We start from the raw sequence: 19,378 nt of genomic DNA, 5'->3' as shown, positions 1-19,378 counted from the left end.
AATATCCAACAATTCTGAACAAAATGAATATTTTTCTATTAAACTTTATCTTAGTCAAAACTTTAAAATATGTCAATGAAAACATTTTGACTAGTTCTACACATGAAAATGACTCCACCACACTTTATTATGAAACAAAACAGTGTTGCATTGTCCAGGTTCACCTCAGTACTGTCCCATACTGCATGTAACAAACCCACTGAACCCAATGAAGATGCATATAGTGAGTCAGGGCAGAGTTTGGGACCTGTTCAGATAGTTAATATAGAAGAACATCACTAAAAACAAACAAGACAAATGAGAATTGTATAGAGGGGTAAAATGGGATGTTCTAATTCACATTGGATAGTACCATACTTAGCAACCAAATCAATGGAATATAATGGGACTGCCCAGCACATGTAAGGGTAACACAATTGGACCTAAAATCTTATGTAATTTGACAATATCTACATGTTAGGACAAATAATAATACTATAAGTTACTGACACAACACTGTGGGGTCACTTCTTATGGCTTCCAGCTGTCTCCCATGCTGGTTCACTTTGGCCTGATCTTCACTTCAGACTTAACTTGGGTTCCACCACAGGTTTTCCTCATAACAAACTGCATTTGCACATCCATATGCCTCTCTCTTTGTCATGAGGTGTGGCAGCCACTATTCCCCGAGGCATAGATTAGACCTCAACTTAATTTACCCTACATACTGCTAACACAAAAGTTAACTGCTGTGAAAATGCACAGCCATGACCATCCACAAGAATTGATATACGATGGTCCCACAAGCCCCCTGAGCACACATACTTGTGTAGTATCTTGCTATCTGTCTGTGCTCTGATCCATGACCCAATTAGTCTAACTTCATAGGACTCTACTCAGTATCCTAAATGCCACACTGCTTGCCTGATTGCAGTTTCTCCAGCATCAGGCATCCCAGTCTTTCTTGCAGCTGAACAATGCACAGGTATAAATCCATCTTTCAGCATGCAGCCACCTGGATAATGAGTTGCCCCACAACACCCCAGAATGCAAATATAAAGCAACACAGTTAGTTGTGGCACTGAATCACAGAATACAAGCCCAGATAAGTGTATTGCTTTCCATAGTCTTATAGAACCAGTGTAGACACAGGGCATGACAGCAGCCTGTTTACATTGACAATGTGGTTGTGGTCTCACTGGTTAAGCAACTGCACATTGGCTAACATATGACCATTTAATTTGTGGATAGCTTGTAACGAAGAATTGGCCTTAGAGTCACTCTTGGCTCTACTCTAATGAAGCTACACTTCAACCAGAAGCTGGATGAAGTTTTTGCAGGACTGGAGGTCTTCACATGTTTGGTCAAGTGTGCCTTTGGAACACTCATTCAATATGCTAATTGCCCGAATGTCTGGCAAAACAAGGGCATTTATATAAAAATGAGATTTTAATTGCTCAGTGAGTAGTTACCCTGACTTTGAACAAGAATTGAGTAGTTTAATATATATATATATATATATAAAAAAAATAATTGAGAGGCATTGGATGTGTACATACCAGCAGGTTGAGGTATCTTTTTACAAACATCTTTAGGCTTTGAAACATTTCTTAATTGTCTATTGTCTTTTAAGATGCTTCAATACAATCCAGATTCTTTAATCAGGCTAGATCATACTTCCTACACCAACAGAGCTACTAAATTAATTGGTAGTGATTCTCCCCATTGAAAAAAGACTATTTCCCCTCTCCCCTCAACCCTCCAGAAAAGAATTTAATGATTTTGTAATTCAGTTGTATCAAGTCATTACACTGTGTATGAAACAACATCAAACAGCTGCACAGCACAAACACCCTTTCTCTAGTGGGAAACAAGTGGTGTCTATCTCTTTCCTATTCTTTTGTAAGTGGAGTGCAAATTTGAAAGTGTGCATTGCTAACGGAAAGTGTCCGTGAGGAAAGCTTCTTTTATGAATTTCATGAAATTCTAGGGCTCTGTAAATATTCCCTGTCTACGGCATCCATTACATCCAGCTCTCCAGACTCTGCACCTGCAGACTACTACTGTTCTCTAATACAAATTAGTGTGTGCTCACCCCGCCCTCTAGCTCAACTTTCATTTAAGGATCCAGTTCATTACCCCTCCCTTTCCTTCTCTTAAACGTACTTAACTTTCTTTGAACATTTGAGAGCTTTTGATCAAGCCCTATCATGAGCCTTGTCTCTTTTTGCACCCCATTCCTTCCACCCTGTCCCATCACAGGTCACTACTGTTCAAAGTGAGGGCAACTACTCACTGAGCAATTAAAATCCCATTTTTATATAAATGCCCTTGTTTTCTAAACATATATTCCTTATAACAGGTGAAGACAACTGAAAATAGATGACATGACCGCAGAATAGAGAAAGTTCTTCAAGATTCTCCATAAGGGATCAGTGGTTCATTAAAGATATGCCAGATGAGGTTCCATGACTTGATGGGTTTTGATCAAGAAATCATATGCCAGTTGTGGTTACTCTGCATATCAAGACCTCTTTCTACTTTGCAGTATTCAAACAATTAGACCACAACAAGTGTTGGAAGGCTTCTGTGTTCCTTTTTACCTTCTCCATATTTCATTAAGAGTTCTTAGTCTCATCTTACCACAATTAAAGGAAAAATCTAATTTTACTTATATCCATAAAATGAAAAAACTGATGAGAATCAACAGAAAACTCTAGCTGTCACCATCCGTAATTTTACTGAGAAAACTTACACACATCAACTGCATCCTTGACAAGAGATCTGTATGACTTGCCATCATCAGTTGACAAGTATGAAAACTTCTGGACTATTTTGACACCTACATATTCTTAGCTTTTCATTGGTGTGCATTAGAAGGAGATAAGTTCAGCAGGCAATATATTCTTTTCAGAAAAAAATATTGATTTTTTTTTTAAATAAATTGTCAGAGTGGAGTGAAAAGCAGAATTTCCACTCTGCAGCAAATTCTGATATTTTAAAAAAATCCATCCAGGATTGTAACAAAAAAGTTGAAACACTGAATTTTTTAGCGAAATGAAAAATTTAATTCAAATGCGGTGGAACATTTCGTTATCCTTTTTACTAAACTGAAACCTTTCAATAGTCCAAATTAAAATGTTTGTTTCAGTTTGTTGAACTGCATTTCCCTTTGAAGGGGCTGCATTGCCTCATAGGAGTTGTATTTCAGGCATTTCATACCCACATTGTCTCCTATGACTTGGGCACCCTGGTTGGACTACATCTTCCATGAAGCACTATGTGGCTCAGTCAGATGTGTGTGTGGAGGGGCTAACTGCATTGCATCCTGGGTGATATAGTCCAGTCATAGAGCCCAGGCCCATATGGAAGAATCAGGACAAAACTGCAGCTATCATGAGGCAAGATGAACATAAGAACGGCCATATTGGTCTGACAAGAGGTCCAACTAGCCCAGCATCCTGTCTTCCAACAGTGGCCAATGCCAGGTGCCCTGAGGAGAATGAACAGAACAGGTAATCAAGTGATCCATCCCCTGTCGCCAACGGCGGCTCCAGGCACCAGCACTCCAAGCGTGTGCCTAGGGTGGCAAGTCGCGGGGGGTGCCCTGCCGGCCCCTGCGAGGGCGGCTGTGAGGCAGCCTTTGGCAGCATGCCTGCGGGAGGTCTGCTGGTCCCGCGGCTTCGGTGGCAATTCGGCGGTGGGTACGCCGAAGCCGCGAGACCGGTGGATCTCCCGCAGGCATACCGCCGAAGGCAGCCTACCTGCTTTGCTTGGGGCGGCAAAAAAGCTAGAGCCGCCCCTGACTGTCGCCCATTCCAAGCTTCTGGCAAACAAGGCTAGGGATACCATCCCGGCCTACCCATGACCTATAACAGGAGTGGGCAACGTTCGGCACGCGGCTCGCCAGGGTAAGCTCCCTAGCGGGCCGGGCCAGTTTATTTACCTGCTGATGCGGCAGGTTCGGCCAATTGCGGCCTCCACTCGCCGTGGTTCGCCATCCCGGGCCAATGGGGGCGGCGGGAAGCCGCATGGGCCAAGGGATGTGCTGGCCACGGCTTCCTGCCGCGCCCATTGGCCCGGGACGGCGAACCGCGGCCAGTGGGGGCTGCAATCGGCCGAACCTCATGGGTCAGCAGGTAAATAAACTGGCCCGGCCCGCCAGGATGCTTACCCTGGCGAGCCATGTGCCGAATGTTGCCGACTCCTGGCCTATAAGGAACTACAGTTTAATGCTGAACTGACTCAGAATGAAACATTTGCAGTTTTGAGGAGCTACATTTTCCAATCTAAAAAATTGACAGAAAATTCCTAACTATCTCTAGCAATAATGAAGATATGCAGGTCAGTGCTATACCAATAGATGTATCTAACTCTATAGCTTGAAGTTCACATCTACCTATGGTGTACTACCAATGGTGGGGGGTGGGAGGAATCACACGGGCTAAATACCAGGTTTGATTTGCTATGGGGCTCATCTTGCCACTCCACCCACACTGGATTATATCTTACCCTGTGAATAGTCCAATAAGATCCCTCCTGCCTCAAAATAGTTTATATCTACATTAGACAATATGCAGATGTCAAGGCTGATTCCCCACTCTGAACTTCAGGGTAAAAATGTGGGGGCCTGCATGAAACTTCTAAGCTTAACTACCAGCTGAGATCTGGTCCGCTGCCACCACTCCCAAAGTGCTAATTCCCTTCCCTGGGTAGCGTTGAGAGACTCTTCACCAATTCCCTGGTGAATACAGATCCAAACCCCTTGGATCTTAAAACAAGGAGAAATTAACCATCCCCCCTCCTTTCTCCCACCATCTCCTGGTGGATCAAGATCCAACCCCCTTGGATCTGAAAACAAGGAGAAATTAACCATCCCCCCTCCTTTCTCCCAACTCCTGGTGGATCAAGATTTGATTCCCCTTGGATCTAAAAACAAGGAAAAATCAATCAGGTTCTTAAAAAGAAGGCTTTTAATTAAAGAAAAAGGTAAAAACCCTCTCTGTAAAATCAGGATGGAAAATAACTTTACAGGGTAATCAAACTTAAAGAGGCCAGAGGACCCCCCTCTAGCCTTAGGTTCAAAGTTACAGCAAACAGAGACAAACACTCTAGCAAAAAGGTACATTTACAAGTTGAGAAAACAGAGATAAAAACTAACACACCTTGCCTGGCTGTTTACTTACAAGTTGGAAATATGAGAGACTTGTTCAGAAAGATTTGGAGAACCTGGATTGATGTCTGGTCCCTCTCAGTCTCAAGAGCGAACAACCCCCCCAAAAAAGAGCACAAACAGAAGCCTTCCCCCCACCAAGATTTGAAAGTATCTTGTCCCCTTATTGGTCCTTTGGGTCAGGTGTCAGCCAGGTTACCTGAGCTTCTTAACCCTTTACAGGGAGAAGGATTTTGGAGTCTCTGGCCAGGAGGGATTTTATAGTACTGTACACAGGAGGGCTGTTACCCTTCCCTTTATAGTTATGACAGCAGATGAAGGGCCAGATTCACGGACAATGCAAAGTAGTCAGAAAGCTGTCCTACAGAGGCATCTAGAAATTCCTCTGGGATATGGGAATCGTCCAAGTAGCGTAAAGCCAATGTATGCAGCTCTACAGCACTCAGTCTCCCTCAAACACTTCATACAAGAGCAGAGGAGTCCCATAGAAAGAGACTGCAGCCTGTGTCACTTAGAGCAGCTTCAGATGATGCACATTAGGCTGTTTTGGTCCCAAGCCTCTCCAGGAAAGGAGAAGCGGAATGGTAACTTGCAGCCATCTTTTCCTACCTCTTCATCTGAGTCAAGCATCAATTTAATTTAGCGAAAGACTCCATGCCCACTCTCCAGAAAAAAAATAAAAAGGTGAAGTGGACATGGGTGGGTGTGTCAAAATACCTTGTAATTTATATTGGCTAGGTTAGTCACACTTCTTGACAGTTATAGGTTATTTTCCTTCAGACCTTTACTCTCCTTCCCCCAGTCCAAATCAGATTACAGCTGAGTGAATAATTGATTTTTTTTTTAATTCAGTGGCATCCCCAAAAAATCTAAGATCAAAATATAGTTAGTTTCAAACAGTGTTTAAAGTTTCTCTCACCACAACAATGGAGGGGGGGGATCTAAAATGTTGATTTAAAAACATTTAATTTAAAATGTCATTTCAAAAGTGTGAAAAAGTTCATTTTGAAAAATGTCAATACAAAACACTTCCAACATTTCCCCAACAAATTCAATTTTTGTTGCTCAGCTGAAACCATTTGTTAAACTTGACCTAAATTGGCTTGTTTTGGTGTCCTGAAAAATGCAATTTTTGGCAAATTTACTGTTCACCAAAACAATTTTTGCCCACCTCTAAAAATAAACGTGGTTATCGAAAGGAAATAAAGATGAGGAAGATGCGAAGAAGGGGATTTGAGGAAGCAGACGAGCTTGTGGGAGGACAGAAAGGGAGATAGAAAATGGGCTTGAAAGCTGAGGCAGCCAAGGGCAATGTATGATGACGAGCAGGATAGTGAAATGGGGCAGGATAGAGTCAGAGCAAGACAGTGGGAGACAAATGATGGATGTCAGTGAACTGTTGGGTCCCTGAATGGTAGTGGGTGGGAAGGCAAAGTTAAAACAAACATAGCTAACAGCAGCCCAAGTAAACCAAGAGCTATTTTTTTTTTCATAGACATTAAATGCACTGATTATTAAATAATGAGAACTTCCAAGCTGTCCCAAAGAGTAGTTATATGGGAAATGCAAATGAGGAAGATGCCAGTGACCTGTGCAGCTGGAGGCCATATCTGTAACATTTTACTTGGTAATGCACACAACCTGCATATGCATATAATTGAATGCTTTGCAGTCAGGATAATTTATCTGGTTGTCAGCTGCTGGAATGATGAGAAGTTAGGTGTTGTTAATGGCACACAGGACAGATGGAATCTGAGCTATATTGCAGAACTCATGATTTTATGATGGTGCTCTGTTTCTCTTGGAAAACTAATATTTTGACTACCTCTGAGAACAGCAGTGAAAAAACTGATCTCTACAGCAGTAGATGGTTTAACTGTCTGACACCTGTGGTGTCTCCAGTGGTGATTGGGAAGGTATTCTGTCAACAGGATCCAAGGCTGTGTTACCTTGACAACCACAGATGATGCATAAGTGTACCGTTTGACTCCAAACACCATTTCTGCTCCTCCCTGAAATTTAATTCTTGTTTGTCAAACCTGTGGTTTCTTGAAAGCCTATTCCAGTGAAATATTCTAAAAATACTCCTCTGCCTATTTTCAGAGTAAAAATATCCCTTCATTCGTGGATATTCATTCTTCAAAAATAAACAAATGACATTCTGCCATACTCCAGATTGCATGCCCCTCATAGGGGAAATTCTTCCCAGGTAAGGTTAGAGGGGGTATTTGTCACAATCACAAATCCACGCACCATAATTCACAAGGTGGAGACGATCTGCCAGGGAGTATGTTACAGAATATTGATCTGCCAATAACTGCTATCTGATACAGAGTAGACCATGGAATATAAGCAACATGTCTTTACATCTAGAACAAAGACTGAGAGGAAGAATTACTGCAGGTTACACCTTGGGCCAAGTCAATGGGAATCTAATAAGCACCCAAAAAGGTAACATTCAGGAAGGAGAGAGTTGTTCACAAGGCATGGTGATGAAAAGAGAATGATAATTTCTGCAGATATCAAAGCTTCCTGGACACCAATAACAATAGTGTAACAGATTAGACATCTCTCACATAAAAATAAGCCAGCTTCAATACAATAATTAATGTAATTGGAAATATGCAATAGGAAATTGTATTAGAATGGAACAGAAAATAATACACATCTCCAGTCAGGACTCTTGTGCAAGTATCATTGTGGCCCATGGAAAATGTCAGGGTGGGAGTGATAATGAATAGTGGCACAAATTGAGCATCAAGTGGTCACAGACTATAAAGGCACTTGACTCCAGGGAGGGCAAGACTCAACATGAGGACCTTGAAACTAAAGGTTGGGTCTCTGAAATTGCCTGGTAAATGTCACTGACTGAATGAAATAGCTATGGGGAGAGAATGCATTCTCTAGACATGCAAGCATTATCATTTCTGAATTCAGTTCTTTAACTTCAGCCCAGATTAAACTGACTCAAAACTCTTGAAGAATTTTAGATCAAAGCATGTATTTTACACCTTTCATTATGATTTCCCTCTCTGCCTCTGATGAATTGTGTTTTTAAATAAGACTACTTACAAACCCCCTTCTTGGAGGAGTATTTACTGCAGCACGTCCTTGAAGGAAAAGGAGTTTCTGGCCTCTTATGGAGTGCTCAAAGCACCCAGAGTGTGAGCCACCACTCTGCCTTAGCAAGAATGAGAGCTCTGCTGAAGCTAAACTGTGAGGCAGACTGGTGTAGCAGGAAACTGTCTGTCTTGCCAGCAAACCCTCCAAGACTCTGCTAGTCAAAGCCTTGTCTTTCTGGTAACAGCCAGTGAACCCCAGCTTCTAAGTTCCCCACAGATGTCTCACTGACTTGACCACTCCCTCTTACTGGACACTCACAGAAAATCATCAAGTTCGCTGCCTCCAATGAGACAGAACACATTCAGACTGTTAGGTTAACTGAAGAGTTACACTTCACTTTAATACACATCACTGAGAAGGTTTTGTAATAACCTAAGAATCAGGTGATTAAACAAAAAACAGAGATTTAAGTGATTCCAACTGAGGGGGGAGGAGGTTAAAGTTTCATACAAAACAAAATAATATACTTTCTAGTGACTACAACTTAATCTTTGTGAGCTAGAATCTTTGTCTAAGCAGTTTTCTTATTTTCATCAAGCTACCAGCATCCCTAGCGCCTCAGACTAGGGGATCCTGCTTTCACAGGCTCAGAGGGTGCAGTTCTCTATGTCCCCTAAGTAATGGATGCCAAAATGGCTTTTTTGCTTTTGCTTATGTTACCCAAAACTCATTGTTTTGCCCCCATAGTCATGATGACCTATTGCTGTTCTTCCCTTCCTGTTGATTTCCCACCCCCACCTGTCTAATGCTGGCCCTGGAGACCCCATTAAAATGGGATGGTGACCCACTTTGCGGTCGCGACCGACAGTTTGAGAGCCTCTGCTCCTCTCTATAGCCATACAAGGTCATTACTAAGACAAACTGATTTCAGATAGATTAATTAATTGCATAATGTGTGTTTGTAGTTAAACTTTCCAATTCATGGTTCAATAAGATCAATCAATCACTTCTGTAACAGTAAATATTTTTATTTCTATAGATGCATCAGAGAACCTCAAAATGAACATGAGTTGAGAAAGTATATTTTTTTCAAACTAATCAGTTCCTTTACTCTGGGTTCATCTTTCTATGAAGAATTAGCTATTCAACATCAGAGAACTGTTTAAATCTGCAGTTAGAGTGGCAGTTCCAAAGTCCATCGTAATGGGTGGAAAAACTCTCCCTGGGTTTTGGATCATGCCCATTCTGCAGATGGCCAACATGGACACAGTGAAATACGCACAGGTCATTCGGATATATAACAAAGAAAAAAATTCTCCATTTGTGGATTTTATTGTGGGTTTCAAATCATAGTAATTCTCCCAGTATTGCTAGAACAAAAGTGAGGCTATTTTATAGCCACAGCTCCTACCTGAGACAACTATTCTTCAAAGGACTCAATCACAGGACCCTCTATCTTGGAGGAGTCTAGCCCCTTTAAAATCCTAAAATGGATACCACGCATGTTCTGATTCAGTTAGAGGCACAACTCTGCCCAAATCTCACATCTGTTTTGGAGATTTGCCCTAAAGGAATAATAGAGAAAGGAAGCTACCAGCCTGATGGGAATTCTCTCCCCTACAAAGCCCTACAGAGCCTATGCCCCTGTTATATAGATAAGTCTAAAATACTATAATCAGTACTTTGTTTCCTCCATAAAGATTAAAACATTGTCACAGTGAGATATGGAAGAGTAAGATAAGAAGTCACAAAGCTCTATAAAAAGATTCCATGCACTTTAAAATGTAAAAACAGTGTCTATCAAAGTAAACATTACTACATGATTTATATTGCCTTGTTTTTTCCCTTGAATGAGCATTTACAAAAGGATTTGAGAACACTGCATCCCTCAAAAATAATTGTGTAGTCAAACATTTTACGGCATTCCTTAAGCAGAATTTCATCAGCCTATTCCCAGGGGACTTTGACATTCTTACATTCAATATTCCGAACATGACTTTATATAATAGTTCACACTGCAGACTATCTTATACTCTAAGGGCTTGTTCCAGTCAAAAAAATGCCTTTGCAGTTGTTGGCTCATGGATGCCCTGTACACCACTTCTAAAGCATGATTCTTCTGTGGGAATGTTTAAGCGCTTCATGAGGCCTTCTAAACAACTACCTTCTGAACAGCAACGTTTCTGATGCTATTATGCAGCATACATTGCTAAGTATTAAAAATACTACACAAAATGCAAACAAATTTGGCCTGTTACTGACATTTTAAAGGCTGTTTGTAATGCCATCTATGACAGATCTGATGCATTAAAGAGTGTGTCTATGAAATATATATATATTAAAAATATTCAAATTCTTGTTAAAGTGACATGATATAAAGTCTTAAGGGACATGAAACCATACATCATTGAGTTTGTTTTCATTTTGGTCGAAAGAATACCTGCAGTAGTTTTCACAAAGCTCTCAGTGTAATACTATGGTCAAGGAACTGGTTTAAAGATGGAAAATCCAGGTTGACCTTTTATCCAAGAGCTGATGCCATTGTCCCTTGGTTTGGCTTTTATTTTTAGAGAATGGTTTATTTGTTGTCTCTTCTATAATATCATAAATTAATTCCAAGTGTCACACTCCAGCTGAGCTCTATATTGTGAGTGTCGTTGCTTTTATCAGCTCTGCAATATTATTTGAATGTAGATTTGTGGTTTAATATACAGCAAGCTAACCTCAAGTTACTTACATTTTTGGACAGGGATATAATCTTTAGAAATTATCAGTGGATTTTTCCTTAATACTGAATACTAACTATCATCAGACAAAATCTCTGCATTTTACTCAAGAATAAGAAAGCAAATTTCTAACTGATTGCATGCTGAAATACAGCTTTATTTGATAGAGTGGAGAAATGTTAAAGTTTAATAAATCACAACCTTGCCTTCTGATTCAGTACTTCAGTTTCATCCCAAATACCAATCCCATCATGAAAGCAGAATCCTATTCCTAAAAAAGTATGGCTGAACAAAAAGTGAGAACAAAATACAAATGAATGTCTTTGATGTTTCCTTCTTTTTTCTTAAAGGACAAAACAAAAAGTAGTCAAATAAAGCTCATTAATTCTCATTTCCTACCCTCTTCAATAGAAACTCATCCTATTTTATGCACAGTATAACTGTAGTCATGATATCATAGACATATCTCTATGAAGTAGTTGGTAGGAGTAATCAAATGAACTTCAAAATAACTCAGAAAATTTTGTATTTTTCCATTCCTATTGGCTTTGTCAATTTACATTTTCATTCTCTTCTGTCATTTTTCCTACACTTTGTTTCCTTTTGTCTGGAACTTGCTCCTGATTAAATAAAGAAATGCAGAGATTAGTCAGATGCATAATATACAGGGTTCATCAACATTTCACGAGAGTTCTTTGCAAGTTTCAGTCAGGCAAAGGGAACTCTTCAAATGTCTCTCCATTGACACTGCTTCTATTCCTCAGTGACAGCTTGTAGCCTGGTAGGTTCAGTGCCTGTGATTTCCCAACTGTAGCAAAATAATACGAAGTAAAGGGGGAAAATATTTTAATGCAAAAGTCAAAAGTAAACGGAGGAAAGCTGATATATGGTCTGGAGAATGGAACTGGGAAAATCTTAGCATTCTTGAGTGCAGCACCACTCTGTCAAAATTGTGCTGCTGTTGTTTAAAGCCATTTAGAACAAATACTGTAGGTTCAATAAGACTAAATGTGCAAACTTGAGAAGGTACTCTACAGTCACAAGCCAGTCAGAACACTGCTGTGGTGTGCTTTGCCAGTCAGCAGTGGCAAGATGCTGATGAGGAGTAGTATTGTAATTAGCAGCACTGCAGATTCCCCCTCCTATTGTCTTGATTTTACTGTGTGTGTGTGTGCGCGCGCGTGCATGTGCGTGTGTGTTTCTGCATAGACCTGGTGCATATTTTCTGCAGACAAACAAACATTTTGAAGTGAGGACACAGGCCCCCTGGGCTACTCTAAATTGTTAGTGGTGATGAAAATCAAAGTAGAGTGTTAAGTGTCAAACAGAATTACAATGCTGGGTTCTCCTTGCAGCCTGATGTTGAATAGTAATCATTTAGGGCCAGATTCTGACACCCTCACTCATGCTGAATAGCAGCTCACTCTGCAATCATTCCCACTAATACCCTTCAGTTAATTCCAAGGTTAAAGGTCTCCTTCAAGCAGAGCCGTAACTCGGTATTTTTGCACCCGAGGCAAGAATATAAAATTGCGCCCTCCCCCAGGGCCGGCTTTTCGGCGGCAATTCGGCAGCGGGTCCCGAAGTGCCACTGATTGCGGCTTTCCCTCCCTTCCCCCTGCCACTTTCTGCGCCCTGAAGAATGAATGAAGTGGCGGCGGTAGAGCCTGTGATTTTGGGGTGGTCTAACTCATGATTTTTGACTACTTGGGCTGGTAATGTTGCTTCCAAGATGGTCTTTGGTTCCAGTCCAGTTCCAATCCAGAGAGGGACTCACAGTTAAGAGAGGAAGGAAGTGCTGGATATCAGCAGTGGCCACTAGGGATCAGCATGTGTCCTGAGAATGCTGGGAGTTCAGGTTTGCAGGGCAGGATTACTCTCCTTCTGGTGACTAGGGCAGAGATGTGCTGACCATGGAACCCTAACTTCCTGCTGGCCATGAGAGGTCTGGCCCCTGCCCTATCTCCCCCCCGCCTCAATCTGAAGAGAGCCCAGAGGGGCCCCACAAGGTGAAGGTAGCCACGGGATCGCTCAGGCAAGGCAAGCACTAGGCCCCTTTCTGCACCAGCTGCTGCACAGCCCTGACCCTGGGGGTGAGGGAGATTTACTTCCCATTTGGGCCCAGATTACCCCTTCCATCTGGAGTTCAGCCAAGCAGTGACTCCACCTTTCTCCACCCCTCCCCTCCCCTCTGGCTGGGATACCAGAGCTCTTATTTTGAAATGATCTCACTAAAACCTAAAGCCACATTTCCCTCCAACTCCATAGACAGACCTCCCTCACTTCCCCACCCCCATGTCCTCCCTCCTTCTTTCCCTTCTCACACTGATTGGGACACCCCTGCATCCCCACAGACTGCCCTAGCCATCAGCAATTCCCCCTCTCTTTTATTGTCCCCTCCCCTCACTGCAGACAGATCTGGGACTCCCCCACTGTGGAATTCTCCACCGCTTTCTGTGCCCCGAAGAATAAATGAAGCAGCGGCGGTAGAGCTGCCGCCGAAGCGCTGCTGATCACGGCTTTTTTTTTTTCCTCCGCTGCTTTCTGCGCCCCTCAGCTTTGTGCACCCGAGGCAAATGCCTCGCTCACCTTGTCCTGGTTACGGCACTGCCTTCAAGTGACATCTCCGACACGCAGCCTGTCAACCACCATCTTCTGTCTTTCACAGTTGCAATTTGGTTGTACAGTTTCCACTCTCCAGTCAACCTGGCAATGTTTCCGATGTAGCTGGCTTTACTTAAGTAAGGGCAGAAGAAGCAGGCGCAGAGATATCACCCACTAAGAAGATGGGTTTTCTTTGTATGCTCATTAGAAATGCACCTACCAAGGTGCAGTGAACAACTGGTCTACTGGTCTTGGAGAGAGCAGGAAAAGGCACAGTGTTTTCTTCAATCTTCTCTCTTTTTTTGACAAGTTGAGAAACTGTTCCCCTTCTCATTCTGTTAGTGAATTACATATTGTGCTGTTATCTTCATGTATAAATTTGATAGTATTACTCGAGTTTGCTAAAGATGTAATGGACAGCAACTCCAAATAACAATGGAAAAATGTATTAGATGTTGTGTGGATGGCTCTGATTAAATTTAGTATGCACTTACAATAGCACATATTATATTTGTATAGACACTATTAAAAAGCTATTTCAAACTGCTTGTCCATCATTCTAGTTCCCACCAACAAAACACAATTGAATTGTGTAAGAGTTATGATGGCGACTTATACTGATGTACAACACAGAAAAATTGGGCTCTTGCTTTAGAACCTGATCATTCTCAGAGTCAGTGGGTTGGTAAAGGGATGCTGAATGAAGGTAGGGTCCTATGCATAGCATAGAGTTGGTATTTATAAAGTAGGCTCATTAGCCATGAGTGCATTACTCATTGCAAAAGTGTGGAAGCATTTCTTTCCCATCAGCAGGTTCATATGGCGACAAAGAAGAGTTATTTACTGTGGTGCTCCTAAATAGTTACATAGTACAGTTGAAAGGCTTAGTACTCTTATGAAGGGTGAGCTCTCAACTCATTACCCATCCCCTCATCTGCCCCTTTCCTTGTCATTTCCCTGCTAAAACAACCAAGTAACAAAATAATTTAGGAATAGCTCATGCAAGTTAAGCACAGCCTAGATTAAGTGGCAGAGCAAAAGCATGTCATCTCAGAGGATCATTGGAGACCATTATCCTTCAGAAATCAAGATGGCAGAACTAGAACATTCTATTAATAATTTCCAATGAGTTCTGTCACTTGCCTGCCTTCCTGTTATTTGTTCTTCTCTTCACAGGGATTCAGAGGAGCCAGGAAGATTCGAGAGGTATGACAGAGAGGGTTTTTGGGAGCATGGGAAGTTGAGTGGGACCATTAGCCATCATGCCACTACCCCTAAGCTCTTCATTAGCCTTATTAAAAACTGAGCCAAAGTATTTGTTTAGGTGATGGGCCATGCCTAGAGTATCTTTAATCTCCACCCCATCCTCAGTGCTTAGCGGTCCAATTTTTTCTTTGTTTTCTTTTTTATTTATATGTCTATAGAAGCTTTTACTATTTGTTATAATTTCCTTTGCACAATCCACCTCTACTTCGCTTTTGGCAGTTCTTACTTTATCCCTACACGTTCTGACTGCCAAGAGGTAGCTTTGCTTTCAGATCCATCCCATCTTCCATTCCTTGTAGGCTTTCTGCTTTCTCTTAATCACCTGTTTGAGATGCTTCCTCAGCCAGCTTGGTCTGCAACCTTTCCCTATGAATTTTTCCCCTTGCTTGGGATGCAGGTTTCAGATACTGTAAGTCAAAGTTGCAGAAACTAATTCCAAGGCTTCTTCACATTCAGATCCTTGGTATGTATCCATGCAATAGAGATTGTACTGATGGAATTTGCATTTAAAAGTTAAGTTAAAGTTAACAAAAATGTTTTTTGCTTAATATAAAGGTAGAGTCAAATATCAGGGTTTAGGCACATTGCTAGTCCTAAAGTGGTTTGATATTAAAATCAGTTTTATTAAAAGCATAAAAAAACCCCACTTTTTAAAACTCAAAATGGAAGGTATTAATGTGCGTCAGACTGGCAGACACTGTCTTTGGAGATTTTTTTTTTTTAATTTGGAGCAAAGACAAGCTGTACTTGGAGTTTTCTCCCCAATAAAGAGCAGGCAAGACACAGAATGAAACTATGAAGATTGAGTCTTGTCAATGTTAAATGTTAAAGTGGAACATTTCTACTAAATCTATATACGTCCTAAAAGAAAAATTGTATAATTAGGTTTCCAGCAGCTATACAGTATGTCCTCTATCAGTGGGTAGCAGGTAGACCACTGAGTGAAGAAGCTGATAAAAATAACTAAGGGATGAAAATTGGTAAATTTATTTTTAAATGTTACATTTTATAACAAGAATACCGATAAATAATAATTCAGTCTCAAATCATAGGGCAGTAGCTGATTTGTCTGTGTCAACAATTCATAAAGCCTTTGATTAGATGGGATAATAATTTCACTATTTTCGTCAACACAAAGTAAGGCAGATGATAAAAGAATTGACACTTTTTAGGCAGAGGCCATGTTCTGAGGCAGAGGCCATCTTCTAAGAAGAGACAGAAAAGGAAGTCATAATCTGAAATCAAATTTAAAGCTCTTAATATTCATTTAATTCTATCCGCTAGCCTGATTTTCTTCATAATATTTGCATGCATAAAACTGCCAATCCCACCACATCTGTATCTGGTGGGAGTCTTTATCAGGGATAACAAAGGCTTGTAAAATTTTGCCTGGGAATACACAGGGGAATTGATAGTCACTAGATACCATACAGACAGTGTGCAGTAAAGCCCTAAACATACCCTAAGTATTGAGAAGCCACTGAGTGGCTTCCCTCATGCAAGAATCTGTTAGTACTGTCTGACTGAAAACTGGGTAGAGGAATGTAGTTTATATTTAGTAAGAGACAATATAGCATCCTCTTTCCCACAGGTTTAGTTAAATTAATAATTTTCAGATTGATTAAACACATAGTGCAACCTGGATACTTTAAATATCTTTACTGTATAACTCTATGAGACAGTGTTTTGCTAAATTATAATACAGAAGGTCAGTGCACACCTCTCAGAACTTCTTGTCAGTCTCTGTAGAATCACAAAGAGAATATAGTATCTAGTTACATTTGGAAGGACATTTTTCCAACCAGAATGACAACACTAAGTGTAATTAGAAAGTAAATATTTCTCACTAAACATTATAAATGGCTCTTCACTAAAAATCAGTAGAGTAGGAAAATAATTAACATTTTATTATTGCTTAATGTAGAAACTTTTGTTGTGAAAGCTTAAATGCTGCAGTGGAGCGGGGTAATCACCCTGCTCCTGCCCAGAGGACTGTGGCTGCGGAAAGGCTGATTGGGGAAGCAGCCTCCGCTGGGGCCACGCCCCAATTAGGCAATAGCTGGCCCTATAAAGGGGCTGCTAGGCTGGAGCTCAGACAGAGAGTTTCTCTCTAGCTGTAGAGAGAGACAGGCCTGACTGCTTGGGAGCTGAAGAGGGTACCTAAGTGGAGCAGGGCTGGGGAAAGGCTAGAGGAGCTGGGGAGCTCCAGCCTGGAAACTCCCCAGGCTGCAAGCCTTGATAAAGGCCAGAAAGGTACTGGGGTTGCAGAGAGGCAGCCCAGGGTAGGCAAAGGCAGCAGGTCCAAACTCTCCATGCCGATGATGAATGGCTTGTACACTGCAGTTGGCCCCAGTGAGCAGGGGCTACATGGTGACTGGCAGTAGCCAGAGACTGAGGCAAGGTGGGGGATAGAGGGGTGGAGGTTCCCTGCGGAGGGGAGACCCAGAGTTATGGGGGTACTGCTGGGGGCAGAACCCCTAGGCAAAGGGGCACCGGTGTCCGGGAGGGACATGGGGGCCAGTGGCAAGGCAAAACGCGGCCTGCAAAGGGTGCTCCAGAGGCTTGAGAGCTAATTCCCTAGATGACCAGCAGGAGGCGCCGCAGGGTGAGTTGTTGCCCTGCTACATGCAGAAAATATTTAAGTACAAAAACAGACAAACCAACAAACAGTGAGGAAAGGTTCTGAAGGACATTTGCTCTCCTTTCTTTCCCTAACTTTATTTTTTTAAACAAAGTAAAGTGATTTATTATTAAATGAGGTATGAAAAGGGATACAGTATTTTTATTAAATAAAAGCCAGTTTAATCTATCAAACATTCACTCACCCTAAAACCACAATCTTATGCTACCGTGAACTTTGTTCCTGCACAGAGACTAGTGCTAGTTGGAGAATATTCATCCAAACAGTTTTTCCATTGGAAAATGCAATTCTGACAAAACCATTGTTTTGTATAACAATTTTGATAAAATGTCCTGGGAAAATGATTTTGAAAAAATCCATTTTCAGGAGGGGGAAAAAATCAAAAATTGTGTTTCAAAATGAAATTTTTCTTTTCTTTTATATTTTGTGGCATATCAGTAATAGCAGTGCATAACATGTCGAGTCATCACATCAAATGAAGATGACGAGACATTATTATGCACTACACTACATAATGTGACATGATTCAAATGACAATAGTTGAAATATATATTTTTATTTTATGTTTCAAATCATGAAGGGTAACCACTACATAGTACAGATTGGAACATCATATTTTCCAGATTAAAATGTCTCCTGTTTATGTTGTAAGGAAACACTGACACTTGAAATAAAAATAAGCACTCAGTGTATTAAAATATGTATTTATTTCTCTCTCTCTCTCTCTCAAAAAAAATGATTCCAGGGTAAAAGTTATTGGAAACAGCTGCTTCTCTAATCAGTATATTAGAACATTTTGCCTAGAATGTCAGTAGTAGTTCATAATAGGACATGTAATGAATTGTCAATAATAATGGAGAACAGACACTAAGTATTTCAGAGCTGTATTTGGGAACAATGCCAGATGATTTAGTCATTTTATGTAATGATTAGGAAACACTTTCCAATCCAATAGTAACTCGGGAGGATGTTAAGCAGAAGCTACTAAAGTTAAGCATCTTATAAAGTCAGCAAATCCAGATTAATTTGCATCCAAGCATTTTAAAAGAGCTGACTGAGACACTCACTGAACTGTTAATGTTGATTTTCAATGTCTGGAAAAACACTGGGAGAGTTCCAGAGGACTGGAAGAAAGCTTGTGTTGAACTAGTATCTAAAAATGGTAAACAGAATGACCTGCTATTTAACACTTATCAATTACCTGAAAGAAAACAAAATCACAGTAAATATGCAGATAAAAAAATTGGGGGAAGTGGTAAATAATAAAGGGGACACATCACTGATGCAGAATTATCTGGTAAGTGGGGTGCAAGCAAACAATATGCATTTCTATATGACCAAATAGAAAATGAAACATCTAGGAACAAAGAATATAGTCCATACTTACAGGATAGGTGACTATTCTGGGAAGCAGTGACTCTGAAAAATATTAGAGTCATGCTGGACTGAACATCAGTTCTCAGTGTCATACCATAGCCAAAAGGGTTAATGTGATCCTCGGATGTGTATATTGGAATATTGAGTAGAAGTAGAGAGGTTATTTTACATTTGTATTTAGCAGTTGGGTGACCACTCCTGGAATAGTGTGTCCAGTTCTGGTGTTCGCAATTCAAGAATGATGTTCTTAAATTGGAGAAGGTTCAGAGAAAAGCCATGAAAATTATTAATGGATTGGAAAACGTTGTAATTATGTTAAAGAGTTCAATCTGTTTCGCTTAACGAAGAGAAGAGGGGGTGATTCAATGATAGCATATAACTGTCTACATGGGGAGCAGACAAAAAGTATAGCAAGATCCAATGGCTGGAAGTTAAAGCTAGACAAATTCAGATTAAAAATAGGGTGCAAATATTAATAGTGCAGATAATTAATCATCCAAACAACTTACCCAGGGTTTGAATGGATTCTCCATCCTTGATCATTTTAAA

This window comes from Chrysemys picta, chromosome 1 (genome assembly GCF_011386835.1).
Source record: "Chrysemys picta bellii isolate R12L10 chromosome 1, ASM1138683v2, whole genome shotgun sequence".
In the NCBI taxonomy this organism is placed as follows: domain Eukaryota; kingdom Metazoa; phylum Chordata; order Testudines; family Emydidae; genus Chrysemys; species Chrysemys picta.
This window is presented reverse-complemented; position numbering follows the sequence as displayed.